The sequence below is a fragment of the Terrapene carolina genome, unplaced genomic scaffold, assembly GCF_002925995.2.
Source record: "Terrapene carolina triunguis isolate 2854851 unplaced genomic scaffold, T_m_triunguis-2.0 Scaffold58, whole genome shotgun sequence".
NCBI lineage: Eukaryota > Metazoa > Chordata > Testudines > Emydidae > Terrapene > Terrapene triunguis.
The window spans coordinates 25748511-25756600 of record NW_020664409.1 but is presented as its reverse complement, the minus strand read 5'-3'; the positions used below and the strand labels follow the sequence as shown (position 1 = coordinate 25756600).

At 43.4% G+C, this 8090-nt stretch overlaps 1 protein-coding gene across 1 annotated transcript in view; it reads right to left on the bottom strand.

Moving 5' to 3' along the window:
- PTPN2 (protein tyrosine phosphatase non-receptor type 2) overlaps positions 1-8090 on the bottom strand; it is a 51150-nt gene that overhangs the window by 15210 nt on the left and 27850 nt on the right. The gene's annotated exons all lie outside the window — the stretch shown is intronic.

Below are 8090 nucleotides of genomic sequence, written 5' to 3'. Positions count from 1 at the left end.
ACACACACACACACACACACACACACACACACACACACACACACACACACACACACACTAAATTGACAAAAGACCAAATAGTCACTCAAAACAAGACATTTGTACATTTCCATTTCACAATTACAAATAGTTTTAGCTCCTCAGGAAAACATTTGAGGGTAACCATTGGGTACTTGGAGAACAGATACATTTTTACAATTGTATTTTACATTTTACAATACATTTTGAGTTTTTAAATTATTTCTCTTATTAGTATGCTGGTGTAGCATTCCACATCAGCTGTGAGACCTAGTTGTTGTCTTCTAGTCTTTTCATTCCTACCAACCTCTTTCCTAGAATCGAGATATATCCCTTAGTTTCTGGTAACAGCATATCAATTGAGGCTATGCACTGGCTATTGTTATTTGCTTCTGTGCATGCCGCCAAAATCTGGGTGAGTTACTACACTTCCTCTTGGCCCGGCTCTTAATCTTTATTTAACAGTGCATCGGAGCAACATTAATGCTCCAGTCTCTATTCTTGGGTTGTATAGATTATGCTGAGCTATCCTCCAAAATCCCCAAAGGTAAAGTGGATTTATGGTTCATCCAAAAATTCTCCTTAGATTGGTAAGTGATCCAGGATCCTTTTGACTCTGGCTCAAAGAGTCAAAGCTTCCTCTAGATAGCTTGACTGTACAACCTGTTGAATGACCTCTCTTTGTCACAACAGTTTCATGCAAGGCAAAACTGGCTCAAATACAGTCCTCATCACTTTGCAGGCCCAAACTTCTCAAGACTATGTAAGATGCACACTTGTTCTCACCTAACCTGTCCACAGGTTATCCAAACAATCATCTTGTGTTATACGTTACTATGTATGGGAGGGCAGAGATCTAGTCAAGGAAAACATTATACACCTCTACCTCGATATAACTCTGTCCTTGGGAGCCAAAAAATCTTACCACGTTATAGGTGAAACCGCGTTATATTGAATTTGCTTTGATCCACCGGAGTGCGCAGCTCTGCCCCCTCCTCCCCGGAGCACTACTTTACGGCGTTATATCCAAATTTGTGTTATATGGGGTCGTGTTATATCGAGGTAGCAGTGTATTTTATAATCCAATTTCTAATCTGCAGAGAATTTAAGATTCCTCATCAGCTTCAACAAATGACTGCACAGAAATACTGCCAGTCCTGTAAGTTTCCTATCTGATTAAGAGGTACATCTCTACTCTACAATTAATAAAAAACACAAACATACACACACAAAAAACAAATACACACAGTTCATCATGCAATCAGCCAGCCAATATATTTACACACAAGGTTTAAACTCATCTCTTCAGTTCGTCCTCATGATTCTAAGGAATGGTAGGAGGGAGGACAGCAAAATAAAGACAATGGATTTCAAGAAGGCAGACTTCAGCAAACTCAGGGAGTTGGTAGGTAACATCCCATGGGAAGCAAGTCTAAGGGGAAAAACAATTGAAGACAGTTGGCAATTTTTCAGAGAGACATTATTAAGGGCACAAGAGCAAAACTATCCCACTGCATAGGTAAGATAGGAAATATGGCAAGAGACCACCCTGGCTTAACCAAAAAAAAAAAAAAAATCAAAAGAAGAGGCCTACAAAAAGTGGAAACTAGGTCAAATTACAAAGGATGAATATAAACAAATAACACAAGTTTGTAGGGACAAAATCAGATCAAACTAGCTAATGACAAAGGCTAACAAGAAAACATTCTACAAATACATTAGAAGCAAGAGGAAGACCAAGGACAGATAGACCCAATATACAGAAAAGGGGGACAAAAAAAAAAAAAAAAAACAGAAAATGTGGAAATAGCAGAGGTGCTTAATGACTTTTGTTTCGGTTTTCACCAAGAAGGTTGGTGGTGATTGGACATCTAACATAGTGAATACCAGTGAAAATGAGGTAGGATCAGAAGAGGCTAAAATAGGGAAAGACAAGTTAAAAATGACTTAGACAAATTAGATGTCTAAGTCACTAGGGCCTGATGAATACTCAAGGAGCTGACTGAGGAGGTATCTGAGCCATTAGCGATTATCTTTGAAAAGTCATGGAAGAAGGGAGACATTCCAGGGGACTGGAAAAGGGCAAATATAGTGCCAATCTATAAAAAGGGAAATAAGGACAACCCAGACCAGTCAGCTTAATTTCTTTACCCTGAAAGATAATGGAGAGAATAAATAATCAATTTGCAACTATCTAGAAGATAATAAGGTGATAAGTAATAGTCAGCATGGATTTGTCAAGAGCAAATTATGTCAAACCAAACTGATAGCTTTCTCTGACAGAGTAACAAGCCTTGTGGATAGGGAGGAAGCAGCAGACATCCTATATCTTGACTTTAGTAAGGCTTTTGATACTGTCTCGCATGACCTAACAAATAAACTAGGGAAATGCAACCTAGATGGAGCTATTATAGGTGGGTGCAAAACTGGTTGGAAAACTATTCCCAGAGACTAGTTATTAGCAGTTCAGTCATGCTGGAAGGACATAATGAGTGAGGTCTCACAGGGATCAGTTCTGGGTCCGGTTCTGTTCAATATCTTCAGTGATTTAGATAATGGCATAGAGAGTACACTTACGAAGTTTGGGGACACTACCAAGCTGGGAGGGGTTGCAAGTGCTTTGGAGGATAGGATTAAAATTCAAAATGATCTGGACAAACTGGAGAAATGGTCTGAAGTAAATAGGATTCAATAAGGACAAACACAAAGTACTCCACTTAGGAAGGAACAATCAGTTGCACACATACAAAATGGGAAATGACTGCCCAGGAAGGAGTACTGCAGAAAGGGATTTTGGGGTCACAGCTAAATGTGAGTCAACAGTGTAACGCTGTTGCAAAAAAAAGCGAACATCATTCTGGGATGTATTAGCAGGAGTGTTGCAAGCAAGCAAGCCACGAGAGGTATTCTTCCGCTCTACTATGCACTGATTAGGCTTCAACTGGAGTATTGTGTACAGTTCTGGGCACCACATTTCAGGAAGGATGTGGACATATTGGAGAAAATCCACAGAAGAGCAACAAAAATGATTCAAGGTCTAGAAAACATGACCTATGAGGGAAGATTGAAAAAATTGGATTTGTTTAGTCTGGAAAAAAGAGAAGACTGAGTGGGGACATGATAACAGTTTTCAAGTACGTAAAAGGTTGTTACAAGGAGGAGGGAGAAGAATTGTTCTTCTTACCCTCTGAGGATAGGACAAGAAGCAATGGGCTTAAATTGCAGCAAGGGAGGTTTAGGTTGGACATTAGGAAAAACTTGTTACCTGTCAGGGTGGTTAAGCACTGGAATAAATTGCCTAGGGAGTTTGTGGAATCTCCATCATTGGAGATTTAAGAGCAGGTTAGACAAACACCTGTTTAACAACTTAGTCCTGCCATGAGGCAGGAGACTGGACTAGATGACCTCTCAAGGTCCCTTTCAGTCCTATGATTCTATAACGTACACAATAGTACAGAAGGGTTTAAAGAAGTTTCCACCAGGATTTAAATATTTTAAGTCACTATTTGAGGTGGAGAGAGTAATCATGTTACTTTTTTTCAAACTGTTTGTTAAATAGCATTTCAGTGAAAAGCCTTCCTAGCTTTACCAAGAGGAAAGAAACTGCAGAGAAGAGACCAAGAAACTACAGAGAAAAATTCCACAAAGATAAGTGCATCAAAACAAAGACCTTCTCTTAAGTCCCAAGTTACTTGTAAATACTCATTCCTCAGATCCTTTCTTGAAAGAGTGCTACAGGACATCAGTATACCAGTAAAATATATTATTAAGCAACTGATGGTTAATATGCCAGGTGAACGTCCCCCCAGCATTACTGTAGAAATTCCATTTCTACTTCCCCTTTATGTGCACAAGCAGGTAACACCACACTCATGGACTGCTTTGAAGACATGTACTCTTTTCCTTATACTGCTTAAAGAATACTAAGAAAGAGTTGCTTTTATGTCTCCATAAATCTAACCACCAGGGATCTAGCCTTATCTCCCTTCCAGTGGATACCGTGCTATGGCCTTCTATCTAGGGCCCTACCAAATTCACAATCCATTTTGGTGAATTTCACCATCATAGGAATTCAAAAATTGTAAATTTCATGTTTTCAGCTATTTAAATTTGAAATTTCATGGTGTTGTTGTTGTAGAGGTCCTGACCCAAAAAGGAGTTGTGGGGTGTGTGGGGGGGCGGATGGGTTGCAAGGTTATTGTAGGGGAGGCTACGGTACTGCTACCTTTACTCCTGCACTGCTGCTGGCAGTGACGCTGCCGTCAGAGCTGGGCAGCACTGCCGATGGGACTTTTAACAGCCTGGTTGGCAGTGCTGACCAGAGCCGCCGCGACCCAGTGCCTTGCATTCCGTGACCCAATACTGAGTTTCAACCTGCAGTTTGAAAACCATTGATCTAGCTTGACCACCTGTCCCTAATTGGGTGGGACAATCCCAAAATGTACATTTCGAGTCCTGGTCCCAGGCTGAATGACTTCAAGACAGCATTTGTCCCAGATTCCCTGTGTCACCACTCTGCGCCTGCCCAAGGCTCAGGAGCAGCATCAGCCTCTTCCTGGTGTGGGGGCTGAGGTGGGCCTTAGCCCCCCCAGGCCATCGTGAGGCCCTGCCCCGTTCCTCCTCTTCCCCCCGAGACCCCGCCCAGGCCAGAAGCCAAAGCAGGGCAGTAGTAAGAGCAGCCCACGGAGCCCAGGCCACTGTGGGGAGCCCTGACCCTCCAACTGCCCTGGGCAGCGTGCCTGGGGGTGTGTGGGGCCAAGGCTGCTCTTGGGCACCTTAGGCCCCCGGCCCAAGGCAGGTGGAGGCTTCGGGGCTCCCCACAGCAGCCCAGGCTCCTTGGGCAGCTCTTACCACTGCCCAGCTCTGGCTTGGCCAGGCCTCAAGGGGAACAGGAGCAGGGGTGGGGCCACAGAGGGAGACAGGGTTCCTGCATGTGTCCCATTTTTGCATTTTGAAAAGGTGGCTACCACCATCCTCAGCATTTGTACCCTATGCAATTGAGTTAGGCTGCATCGTTTTCCCACACTGCCTGAGTGCAGGTAGGGGGAGCATAGCAGAAGTTTCCTGCTCTCAGTTATGACACTGGGCAGCAAAACTGTCTACAGCAGCCAGGAAGAACAGTTGCAAGGGTATATTCAGTGCAGATGGACTCTTATGAATTTAGCTGTCAAACTTGAACACGGGGGTAGGCAATCTATGGCACGCATGCCAAAGGCGAGCTGATTTTCAGTGGCACTCTCACTGCCTGGGTGCTGGCCACCGGTCAGGTTCTGCATTTTAATTTAAATTTTAAATGAAGCTTCTTAAACATTTTAAAAACCATATTTACTTTCATACATACAACAATAGTTTAGTTATATATAGACTTATAGAAAGAGACCTTCTAAAAACGTTAAAATGTATTACAGGCACGCAAAACCTTAAATTAGAGTGAATAAATGAAGACTCGCCACACCACTTCTGAAAGGTTGCCAACCCCTGATCGAACACATCTCTGCTTTGCACGTGCAAACAAATTTCTCAAAGACTTGTAACTTGGCCAAATTTGGGTGGCTTTTCACAGGATCAATGAAGGATCAACGTCTGTGACCCAAATGCCACCCCACAACATTTCAAGCCTTTTCTTCGAAGTTTGGAGGTGCTAGAGCTTCTCAATGAAACGTTTATGAACATTTCCTCCTAATTTAATTTAATTCTTGGAAACAGCTGACCTGTTTTTGCTAACACTTTCAAAACAATTCAGCCTGAGGCAGACAACACACAGTGTGGAAAATTTCAGCTCAGACAGTTAAGTTTTGGCTAAGTTATAAGCAACTGGAAACAGGATCTTATAATGGAATGCATCAGTCAACTTTAGTAGAGATGGTAGTACCAGCACTATCTAGAATTAAGGCTAAGATTTAATCATGGGTATTTTTAGTAAAAGTCACGGACAGGTCATGGGCAAAACACAAAAAATCATGTCCTGTGACCTGTCCATGACTTTTACTAAAAATACCCCTGACTGAATCTGGGACGGGGGCTGGGGGGGGAGGAGGCCACGAATGGCACCAGCTGTGGGGGGGGGAGCCTCAGGGGGCCTGCAGCACCAGCTGGGGGTGGGGGGAGAGAAGGGGGCCTGCTGCCGCTCCGGGCATTGCAGGGGGTGGGGAGAGAGAAGGGAAATCCTGGGTGGCCAGCGACTGCTCTGGCTGCCGCCAGGGTGGGGAGCCCTGGGACCAGCCGCTGCTCTGGCTGCCCTGGGATCACTGCCAAAAGCCCCTGAGCTGTGGCTGCTCCTGCCGCCCCCAGGACTGCTGCTCAGGCGGGGTCCCTGGGGCCAGCCGCATCGGCTGCTGCCCGGGGCCGCCAGAACGGCAGCTGGATGTAGGGCCATGCGAATGGCTGGCTGCAGAGCTGCTTCAGCAGCGGCCGGTGTGGCTGTCCCCAAGGCCGCCCAAGCAGCTGGCCCAAGGGCCCAACAGCCAGCTGCTCAAGCAGCCCTGGGGTAAGTCACACCAGCTGCTGCAGAAGTCCACGACCTCCCTGACAAACATGGAGCCTTATCTATAATCAAGAAAAATGGGGGAGGGGAATGGAGGACACACAAGTGAAGTCCTTGTAAAAAGGAAGAATCAGATTTGCATATTCTGAAAAAGAGCACGTGTTAAGCAAAAATGAGGAAATTGTGTAACATCATCTGTAATACATGGTGCATTATTTTATTTAACTGTTCGTTGGGTTCTTTCCAAACACTCTTCCCCTTCTCCAAAAATCATATACTCTATGACCCTGATCACAAAGGGAACTATAAAACATTTGCATGAAACAGAACAGAAACCAATTAAGGTGTCAAATACCATGCCTTATACTACTTTGCACATAAATGCATTTCTGATAATCGCTCTTCAACCGAAAAAACAAGTATATCCAGAAGTTTTCATTTTTCCAGTAACCCTGTAAAATAGCCCTCTCTTTAGAATTCTTCACTTATATATATTTTGGTGATGCACTGCAGAGATATGGTGTTGTACCATAAGCAATGTACTGTTGAAGAGTTTGAAAGGATTTTACAAATTCAGTAATCCTAGTTTTCCCAGAACTTATGGAAACGTCAGGGTGTTAGCTCTTCAGATAAAGTTGTGTTCTTGATCTTCTTTTGCTCCAGATCTAAAGTTTACACATTTCTCCAATGTATTTGGTACATTATTAACCAACTAGCTGCATAAAATTTAGAATAAGCTGCAAAAGATGCAGGTGAGCGTCACGCATTTAGGACTAAACAGGAATACTGAATTCTTGAGAATTTTATAGTACACTATATGGGGGGAGGGATAGCTCAGTGGTTTGAGCATTGGCCTGCTAAAGCCAGGGTTGTGAGCTCAATCCTTGAGGGGGCCATTTAGGGAACTGGGGTAAAAATCTGTCTGGGGATTGGTCCTGCTTTGAGCAAGGGGGTTGGACTAGATGACCTCCTGAGGTCCCTTCCAACCCTGATATTCTATGATTCTATGACTTATCACAAGTAGAATCAAATACAATCAGTGGTTAGTAGCCACTATGTAAAACCTTGATGGTTAGAGAGGGAAAGTAATAATTTAAACAGTTAATATTAATTCACAAAAGAATTATTTCCAAGTACTGTTTTGTAAAAAGTTCACAGGATTTCTGGATTATATACTGGAAGCTTATAAGAGGACCAGGGCATTTAAATAGTACAGTCACCTTATTACTTTATTCCATTCTTCTGAAATGAGCCAACTTCACATATAAGGATCTATCTAGAGCACATACGGGCCCGCTTCAGAGGACTAAAAAACCCAAAGCCTTAAATGATGAGCAGCAGTGAAGACAGAAGCAAAGTGGGGGAATAGGAGAGCTTATGCAATTGATAACTTCTGCACTCCACACTATCTGAATCTTAGGACAATATCAGCCAAAGTCCAAATGTTTCATAGGAGTTACTGCAAGAATTAGAGCTGGAGTAACTCTTGGGAGTGGGAAGAGAGGGAGACGAGGACTGTCTATTCCAGGCCCTTAAAAACAAAAGCCCCAAAACAACTCTGTGGTATTTGGGGAGACTGCTGCCCCAA